At 40.7% G+C, this 8463-nt stretch overlaps 1 protein-coding gene across 1 annotated transcript in view; it reads left to right on the top strand.

The window, feature by feature from the left end:
• Positions 1 to 714: 714 nt before the first annotated feature.
• Positions 715 to 8463, top strand: part of MIOS (meiosis regulator for oocyte development) — a 240648-nt gene continuing 232899 nt past the window's right edge. Inside the window, exon 1 of the mRNA XM_073809683.1 lies at positions 715 to 820. The gene's annotated coding sequence lies outside the window, so the exon portion shown is untranslated. The remainder of the gene's footprint in view (positions 821 to 8463) is intronic.

The raw sequence follows: 8463 nt of genomic DNA, 5'->3' as shown, positions 1-8463 counted from the left end.
ACATTCCCTAACAATGATGGGTTTTCTGAAATGTTACTGTAATTGATTTGCTGTCAACATGTGGACTTAAATGTGCTCCTTTAGTATGTAGGCTCAATGTGGGTACAATTTTTTTTTAACTTCTTTTTCAGTTCAAACAACACCTAATTCAGTACTCTAAATATAGTCAGCATTCAATAAAAATTTAATTATTAACTGAATCAAGGCTGCCGGGGAAAAAGGGACATTGCTTCTTGTTTGGACATGCTCCTCTGATTAAATGCCACTTTAAAAATTACTTGCCAGAGCCTTTTGATAGTGGAAATATAAATATTATCTATAGAGTTAAGTTTAAAAGCATCATTATCTTAAGGTATTTAAAATTGTTTTTCTTTATCAAACAAACCAGATAAATCTCTTGCAAATATTTTTAGTAGAGCTGAACTAGGAAACTTGTCTCCTGGCTTCCATTTCTTACACCAGGTTGTTTCTCCCACAGTGATAGATATTTATTTCAATGAATTGTAACGTCCACAGTAACGAAAAAGAATGTACATGGGCTTTCAATTAGCTTTTGGCCACACTGGCCAGTGAAAGTAAATGGCCAGTCTCCTCCTGTCCCTGCTGCACGAGCCCCCATTTAAAACGCCTGGTTATATTCCGCATTGCAATGACACAAGCCCCTCTGTCAGTAAGCTAATTTTTTCTTCTTCTTTCTTTTCTTTTTTTTCGCAGTGTGGCGTGGCATGCAGGATCTTAGTTCCCTGATCAGGGATCGAACCCATGCCCCCTGCAGTGGAAGCGCAGAGTCCTAACCAGCGGACCACCAGGGAATTCCTCAGTAAGCTAATTATTTCTTTCCTACATGGGTAGCGTTGATAACGGCGGATTTCTAAATCCTCAGAACACATTTCTTTTTTCTACTAATGTCTATTCTAAGAAAAATGGTTGTTTTTCATGTTTTATTGCTGTGTTTCTGAAAATGCTCTTAGTGTCTAGGTGTCCCCAAGAAAGATGGGACTGCAGCCTCTGATGTAAGCAGTCCTTCTCTCTTCCTGCTTCTTCCACTTTACACTAGCATTTCTGTGACTTCTTCAAGCCCAAACCAGTGTAGGAGTCCAAGTTCACTGCCCAGGTTACAGTTATCGTGTTTCTTGTGCCATTAGTGGATGCCATTAGGGCAGTATTATTTGGGGGTCAGACAAAAGGGGGCCATTTTTCTTGGAAGTTGGGGAAGACTTCATCAAAGATACAATATTTAAACTAAGTCTTATAGAATATGTAAGAGTCTGCCATGCAGAAAAGAGACAGAGGAAGCAGCAGGTGTGAGGACGAAAGGCTGAATACCAAAAACAAACCCAACCTAGTACATTTGGGATTATTAAGCAGAATGGGTGGAGCATAAGGTCGGGAGAGAATGATGGAACAGGATTTTTGAGGTTTAATTGTAGGACTCAGTGACTTATGGAATGTGAAAGGAAGGTGAGATCTGAAGGTGAAGATATGTGGTGATGCTGTAAACAGAGACAGGAACAACAGGAGTAAGGCTGGGGTTCAGAGGACTTGAAATTACAACCAAAACTATGCCAGCTCATTTATGGGTTCAGTAATGTAAGGGGTGGTTAAGAGCTACATCTTAAACCCCAGCTCCTCCCCTTAATAATAAGGGGTGCTAATTTGATTAATCACGCTCAGGTCACCAAAGTGCCTACATTTACCTCTAGACAGGGGAAATTTGTATTAAACTATTAAAATGCCAAGCACATAAGTGATTTCTAGTCTCTGGAGAGGTTCTCTATCTCTCTCACTCAGGCTGTGGAAGGGTCAGCTCATTCGTTCATTCTCCCTTCCTTCCTCCCCCACTCCAAGATACTTTTAAAAAGATTAAATAGCTTCATTGAGGTATAATTGACATACGATAAACTAAAACTATTTAAAGTATACAGTTTGTTAAGTTTTGAAATAAGTATATACCCATTTATTTTCTGCTTTCTATTTTATTAGTTTCTACTCTGGTAATGATTATTTCTTTGACTTATTTTAGGTTTAATTTGCTCTTCCTTTCCAGTTTCTTAAGTTAGATGCTTAAGTCATTGATTTGGGACTTCTATCCTAATAGTCATTTAGTGTTACAAATTTTCCCCTACATACTGCTTTAGTAGCATGCCACAAAAAAAATTTTTTTAGAACAATTTATTTATTTAAAAAATTTTTTTTTCTTTTTTAAAAAATAGATTTTTTTTTTGGCTGCCTTGGGTCTTCGTTGCTGTGCGCGGGCTTTCTCTAGTTGCGGCGAGCGGGGTCTACTCTTCGTTGCGATGTGAGGGCTTCTCATTGCGGTGGCTTCTCTTGTTACGGAGCGCAGGCTCTAGGCGCGCAGGCTTCAGTAGTTGTGGCACACGGGCTTCAGTAGTTGTGGCTCATGGGCTCTAGAGCGCAGGCTCAGTAGTTGTGGTACACGGGCTTAGTTCCTCTGCAGCATGTGGGATCTTCCCGGACCAGGGCTCAAACCCATGTCCCCTGCATTGGCAGGCGGATTCTTTTTTTTTTTTTTTTTTTTTTGCGGTACGCGGGCCTCTCACTGTTGTAGCCTCTCCCGTTGCGGAGCGAAGGCTCCGGACGCGCAGGCTCAGCTGCCATGGCTCACGGGCCCAGCTGCTCCACGGCATGTGGGATCTTCCCGGACCAGAGCACGAACCCGTGTCCCCTGCATCGGCAGGCGGATTCTCAACCACTGCACCACCAGAGAAGCCCCAGCATGCCACATATTTTGCTACACCGTGTATTTATTTTCATTCAGGTCAAAATACTTTCTAATTTTCCTCTTTGATTTCTTTACTGACCTATGGATCTAGAAGTAGTTTATAGAGTTTGGACCTATTTGAGGTTTTTCCAAATATATGTTTGCTATTGGTTTATAACTTAATTTCATTGTGATAAGAACATATTTTATATGAATTGAATTCTTTTAAATTTATTGGCACTTATTTTATGGTCCAGAATGTACTTTACCAAACACTGAGTGAGTCTTGAGGTTTTCCAGTCTGGCTGGTATGACAGGCATTGATTGCTCCCGGCCCAAAGTTAGCACCTGACACTGTTACATTTAATCTTTTCAGTTGGCTCAGTTCCTAGGTTTGGGTAGTTTCCGCATGTGCATTCACTCACCAGTACCTAGCTGAATACTCAGGGGGAACCCTCCACAGACCTCCCAAGTTAGCACCCTGTGAACTTCTCTCCTGTCCAGATCTCTGTCCTCATCCTCAGAATTCTAGCCGCCTTGGTCTTTCTGAGCTCTTAGGCCTCATCCCAGGGAATCTGCCAGGTCCTGCCTTGGTTCCCTCTCTCCACACTGCGGCCTGGAAATGCTACCAAAGCAGTAGACTGGGGCAATTGCAGGGCTCACTTCATTTTCTTTCCTGCCTATCAGGGCCCACTGTCCTTCCTTGACTGGTTTACATGTTTTGCAAAGTGTCATTTCCTAAATGTTGTCTGTTTTTAGTTGTTTCAAGAATGAGGATAAATCTGGTCCATATTACTCCATCTTAGTTGGAAGCAAAACTGTCCATCTCTCTCTTTCTTTCATCTTCTAAGAAGCTGCAACAGTAGACATGTCAGAGCCTTTTCCTACATGGGAAAAGGCCCAGCCATCTCCTACAGCCTCTCTGTTGTCTCACATGTCAGCCAGGCCAGGGGCTACAGCCTGCCATAGACAGCCAAGGCAAGCCTGAGAGTAGGGATTTGTATCTGTCAACTTTTATAGTGGTAACACACAATCCCAAATCTAAGTGGCTGGTGGCAATAAACATTGATTTCTTGCCCAGATGACTTGAGGGCTATCAATGGCTCCAGCTCTGCTGGGCTCAGCAAGCTTAGTTTGGTTCAAGTGGGCTTGCCTGGCCTCCGTTCAGCTCTATGCATCTTCTTATTCTGGGACCAAAGGTGGAGGCATGCTAGTTTCTTGGTGAAGGTCCAGAGGAAGAGGCACAGGGCCAAAGCATGCAACCACATTTAAAGCTTCTGCTCTGTCATGGCATACCTGACATCTGTGCACATTCCATTGGCCAAAGCAAATCAATAACCAAGCCCAGAGTCAAATGTGCAGGAAAGTACACCCTACCTACAGCAAGCATGGCAAGGATAGAGAAAGAAAGGATAATTGTAAACAAACAATCACGATCTTCCATAGCATTGATGACTTGCACTCGCTTGCTGCGTTTTCTCTACTACGTGCTCTACTGGCACAATGGACCTTTTTCATAGTACTGAGCACATCATATATTTCACAGATTAATTTCTGTTGGACATTTACGTGACTCTTAAGTCTGTCCTCCACTAGAAAATAAGCTTCATAAATGCAGAGACAGTGCCTGGCACGCAGTAGAGAGTAATTGTGTGAATGAATGAGCGAATCAGTGAGTGAGTGAATAGAAGAATGTCTTTCTCTGCTTACTTTCCCAAGGCACTAAGGAATGTGCTAGATGGCATTTGGTTAGAAACTATTTAGGATGAACTAGCCTAGGACCGAAAGATGCTGTGCAGTTCAGTCGTACTTGCCAGAAAGCTCAGCCCTGGCACTTGGCTCAAGTATAGAAAATGATGTGGAGATTTGCTGTCCTTTGCTGTTGTTCTCTGTACGTATTCTTGTGGATGTGGGGAGCTGGGGTTTAGAGTAACTCTCAGGCATTCCTGGGTTCTTGGCATAATCCTAAATGAATAACCTCCATAACTACACCCAGTTTTAATACTTGGCATACTGAGTGGCAGACAGCAGGGAAGCAGAATACCAGGTGAGAAGATCAAAGCTGAGCGAGGTTTCTGGTGGTATTTAGAACTTGACATGGCATCTCTATGAGCCACAAGGACTGAGTTAGCCTCCCACAGAGCTCTAGCACAGACCTTTGGATTATTTGTAGCAGGTATTTGGGATTAGGACTGGATTGGCTCCCCCAGATTATCCTGTTTTGAGCTGCTTTCAAGGGTGACCTCTGAAGATTCATGATATATCCTTGGACACAGTAACCTCTGGAATCCACATAGGGTATCATCGGACATAATAATCTCAGGATCTGTATAGCACATTGCTGGCCATGGTAATCTCTGGAGACTCATATAGCATATTCTTGGGCACCTCAAGTCACCATGACCACTTATTTTCAAGTTGCCTTGCTGGGGACAAACTTAGTGGTGGCTTTAATGATATTGGTAGTGATCTATTTCTTCAGCTGGGTGGTAGATACACAGGTTTTTATGTAATTTTACTTTAAAACCTACTTATATGTAATATATATTCCTTTGAATATATCAAATATTTTGCAATATAAAGAAATGAAAAAATAAGAGAAAAATACACATTAAAACTGAAGTGAGATCCCATTTTCAACCATCAGAGGATCACAAAGATCAAACAACTGATAAGACTCAATAATGGTGAGAAAGGGAAAAAGCAGGTACACTCATAAGTTGGGGGAATGTAAATTGGCACAATCTTTAAAGTAAGTCCTTTGACATGCCTATCAAAAGTACATTCTCTTTGTTCTTACAATTTTGCTTCATGAATAGATTGTATAGATATACTTACACAAACACTAATATGTACCCCCAAAACAGAAGACTAATGTGTACAGGGCTATTCAGTGAAGCTTTTCTTTGGTCATAATAAAAAAGATTGGAAACATTGAAAGGCCAAGGAAAGATGGGTTGATTAAATAAAATGAACTGCTGTGAAGCATTTTAAGTCTAAGGTAGCTCTTCATCTACTGACACAGAATGAGTTCCATAATACTAAGTGAAGAAGAAAGGAAGAGAGAGAAGGAGGGAGGAAGGAAAAAAAGGAAAGGAGGGCACAAAGAGAGAATATTTCAAAGGGAAAGGAATGATGATCTCAGAAAGTAGCAAATGGTTGAGTATAGCTGAACTGAAGAATATGTATAAGAACCTCAAGGAAGATAAATGAGAAATGTAAGCAGAGGTGAGGACCTCGAATTCTGTGCTAAAAGGTTTGCTCTGTACCTTGGAGAAGACGGAGAGCCTCTAAAGCATTTTAAGGAGGAGAATGATTGGGTCACATTTTCTGTAACTCAGCAGCACTGTGGGGATAAAGATCAGAGGTGAGGGATAAGATGGAGGTGAGGAGGCTGGTTTGGAAGCAATGAGAAACTCAGAGTGGAGAAGATCAGGGAGAAGTAAGATGGACCAGATGCACTGAGCAATTGCATATTGGGCATAAGGGAGAGGCAAGAGTCTGGGGTGTTCCTCAGAGGCCAGATGAGGTCAGCGGCTGAGTGATTGCACCATTCAGAGAAATGGAATACAGAGGGACTGCTGGTTTGTGGTGAAGGCAGAGGGTGGTACGAAGCAAATTTAATAGGCTTGGCCTTCAACTTTCAGTATGGGAAAAGCTCAAGTAACACTCTAAAATTTGAATAGGCACAATTTTAGTCAATTTTACTGTATTTGTCCATATTATTTAATAGCAAAGTATGTAATATACCACAAAGAAAGTCTACACAAATTCCAATATTTATTTCTTGGAAGACTAGAGATGAGATGATCACATAGAAACAAGGTCTGTTGGGGTTTTGTTTTTGATTTTTTTCCCATCAGGGACATGCTCTGTTTTGTTTTAAAGAGTGAAAAACAAGTCTGAGCAGTGATGTATTCATAACAGAATCAACTTGGGAAAAATCCCAAATTGCTGAAACTAGCAAAACCATAGCACTCTTCATTAAGATGCAAGAGATGGAAAACAGCCAAATGATAAATTTAAGGTAACACCAACTAATACACTAAGGAGAAAATAATTGGAGAATTCCACTAGTACTTAAAAATAATGTCAAGAAACTGTGAGTGCAGACTTTAAAGGCAAATTTGAAGGATAGTAAAAATAAAATTGAAGCTTCAGTCAATTTCAGAGAGAAATAGGGAAAGAAGTCTTTATTTTGCTGTCTTTGCAATCCACAAGTCCTGATTTACTATTTAGAATTCCTACTGTGTAATTCCTATTTTTCTTTGCTTCCAAGATAGAGGGAAATTTTCCCATGTCTTCTACTGATGTGGCAGTTACCTTAGGTTTTTTTCTATTCCACAGGAACATAATACTGTTTAAAATCAGGGATGTGTTAATAGGTTTGCTACTCTCCCCTGCTCTAGGCACCAAGAACACCCATCACAAGCTAGAGGGCATGCTCAGAATTAGAGGGTAGGGTGGTAAAAAAAAGCCATGGAAATAGGAGAAGCTGCTGAAGCAGCCCGAATGAATGAGGACATATTGGCTTGTCTTAAAATAACACAACCATTCTGAAAGGTTCCACAAGGTCAGGGTAGGAGTTTATTAGGATGGAAGCCACAGGGGACATCCAGCTCAACTATAGCAGTGGGAGTTGGTGTTACCTAAACAATAGGCTGCCTCTGGAGGAGAAAATTGTCTTGTCAGAAATGCTCACCTCAAGAATGCCCAGTCAGAGTATTTGTCTAAAGGATATAAGGAATAGAGGAGACATAGTACTAGAAGAATCTAAGGATCCTTGGCAAGTCGAAGAGCCCATATTTTCTTAACCTGATTACGGCAGGGCTTAAAATTTCCTAACTTTCAGAGTTTGATGTGACTTTTAATGAATTGGCTTAAATGAATGATTTTTCAAAGATACTAATTTATGAAAATGGTAAGAAATAATGAATGCTTTTAGAAATCAAGTCAGATATATATATTTAAATCTGAAATCCCGTTCATATGTGTGAAATATGATTTGGAGCTATTCTTGTTTGAACGATCAGACACACACACATATTCTAAAGCATGTCTTATTTTAGTGAGGGGAAAAGCTCTTGGACACTTCAACAGCATTAATCCATCTTTGCACGGCTGTTCACGCAAGACACTGAATTATAGTTTAGTAGAGAAAAAGGGCATAAATCATTGAACATCTAAAATTCCAATTCAGATAGTAGACTCTCTCCTGAGACTGGCATAATTCCGATGTCCCCTTGCTGGTTCTCAGCCAGGGTAGCTCATCAGAATCACCCATGGGTGCCTAGCCTCACCCCAGACCTACTTAGCATGCACTTCTCTGACAGTTAATGAACCTGAGCATCCCTTCAGAGGTGTATTGACCATGTCCTTTGAATTGCCAGTCCCTATCATTTTCCTGTTTTTTCCTTTTTATTCTTTTTTACTTATAGGATCTCTTGGTTTATTAGTGATGTGCAACGATTCTGTTACATGTAACATGCAAATGGCTTTCTCTCATTCTTTCGTTTACTTCTTGTTGTGTGTGGGCAAAACATTAAGACTAAAATCACCAAACCTACTTGGCGTTTTATAAATTCAGCATGCTCTTCAGACCTCCCATGAGAGCAATTCTTGCAGTCAGCAAAGCTGAGGTTTCAACTAAACGAAAACGGTAGAAATGATCGTCTAAGATATTTTAACATTTCAGTGGAAGTTTGTCATTGTTAAAATTCTTGAACGTCGTTAGTACTTAA

The sequence above is a fragment of the Tursiops truncatus genome, chromosome 9 (genome assembly GCF_011762595.2).
Source record: "Tursiops truncatus isolate mTurTru1 chromosome 9, mTurTru1.mat.Y, whole genome shotgun sequence".
In the NCBI taxonomy this organism is placed as follows: Eukaryota; Metazoa; Chordata; class Mammalia; order Artiodactyla; family Delphinidae; genus Tursiops; species Tursiops truncatus.
This window is presented reverse-complemented; position numbering and strand designations above follow the sequence as displayed.